Source organism: Diabrotica virgifera, chromosome 9 (assembly GCF_917563875.1).
Source record: "Diabrotica virgifera virgifera chromosome 9, PGI_DIABVI_V3a".
In the NCBI taxonomy this organism is placed as follows: domain Eukaryota; kingdom Metazoa; phylum Arthropoda; class Insecta; order Coleoptera; family Chrysomelidae; genus Diabrotica; species Diabrotica virgifera.
The window spans coordinates 108,376,426-108,378,212 of NC_065451.1; positions in this window are offsets into that span (position 1 = coordinate 108,376,426).

The window sequence follows — 1,787 nt, forward strand, 5'->3', positions numbered from 1 at the left end:
ACGTTTACATTGATAATGGTCAATTTGACCGAAACCGTGTTGTAATTTCACTCCCTTGTGGATAAAATTTAAGAATTTTAACTTATTGAGTTATTTGCGAGTGAATATGTTCATTTTTTAACAAAAAAAGCTACGTTTCTCGACGGTTTTTCGGAAATAACGAAGTCGAAAAGTATTGGCTTCGTGAAAAATCAGTATAAAAAAGAGTTGCTTATAATAATTATAATTATTAGTTAGTTCATCTATTCAGGACTTATTTTTAACGAATATTATTTCACGCCGAGAAGGGGCGAAAGTCACCTCCTGGGCAAAAGCACACATCGGGCCAATATCCCTTTTTTTCTTTGACTTATTAGCCATGTGTATGCCAAATTTCATGTCTATCAAAGGCGTTATTTAAATTTTTTTGGTTTGAAGGTTTTGCAATATTTTACCGTGAGTGAATGGGCTATTAAAGCAGTAAATTAATATTAATCCTATCGTTTTTCATACTGACATGACTGACCACTTTACTCCAGCCGTCTTTATAAATAATTAAACTCAAAAATTTTCTGCATCTAGTCTCCAGTCATAATAAATTAAAAACAAATATCGGAAAACTAATATATCTTTTAAAAAATGAACATTGGAATGAAATTTATATCAACAAAGTAGATTCTCAAATTGCATATGAAACATTTATTAGTTAAACAAGTTAAATAATTACATACTAATCTCTAGGGAGATAAAACCCTAACAAGTGTTAAGACAAGCGCTTTGTTTCGCAGGTAACACGAAGGAACCTTACAATAGCGTTCTCTGTGTTTCTTAATAAATTTGGTTTTCAAATTTTTTGACGAATAGATATTTTTTGTTTTTATTTATAAATGCCTACATAAGAATTAAAATTTATTAAGCAGTTACATTTCGTAGTGTGTACTTGTGTAGTTCAAAATATCTCAAACAAATTAGAAACAAAAGAAGCAAAAAGCGCGTTAGAGTGGGCCCTGGTTTCGCGGAACCCGCGGAACCATGCTCAGTACGCCACTGCCATGATTTGTTTATTGTTGAACATAGTCCTCCTCCAGATATTTCCATCTGCTATCCAATTGGTCACAATTCTTTTGGAGTCGTTGGTCCATTGCATTGGAGAAATTCTCGGCTTCGTTTGTCTGCCCGTGGTCTCCATCAAGCATTTTTTTGGCCACCTGTCGTCTTCCATTCCATTAATGCGTTCGAAATATGTAAGTCGTTATACTCTATACTTATATCCTTAATGGAAACCTAATAATATAAACAGATCTAGTTATATATTATATTATACTATAATTTATATAAAAAAGTTATACAATACTGGCACATAATGGAACTATTGGGCCTTAACCTTGGAAGGACCAAGGAGGGTTAAAAAGTATCCACAACATTGCATTACATCCGATTTTCTAAATACATCACATCATCATCATCACATCATTTGGCTCTACAACTCTATGTGAGTCTTGGCCGCGTTTACTATTTCCCTCCATTTTTGTCGGTCCTGAGCAGCTATTTCCCATTGCTGTACTCCCATTTTGCGTAGGTCACTGGCTACTTCGTCTTTCCATCTCTTTCTTGGTCGACCAACTGACCTTTTGCCATCGGGCCTTTCCCAGAATGTGGCATTCAGAACTCTTTCGTCACTCGATCTTAGCACGTGACATGCCCATCGTATTCGGTTTGCTTTAATGTAGCGTACTATGTTTTCATCTCCATATATTGTCTGGAGTTCATCATTGTGTCTTCTTCTCCATTCTCCTGCAGTCTCTCCT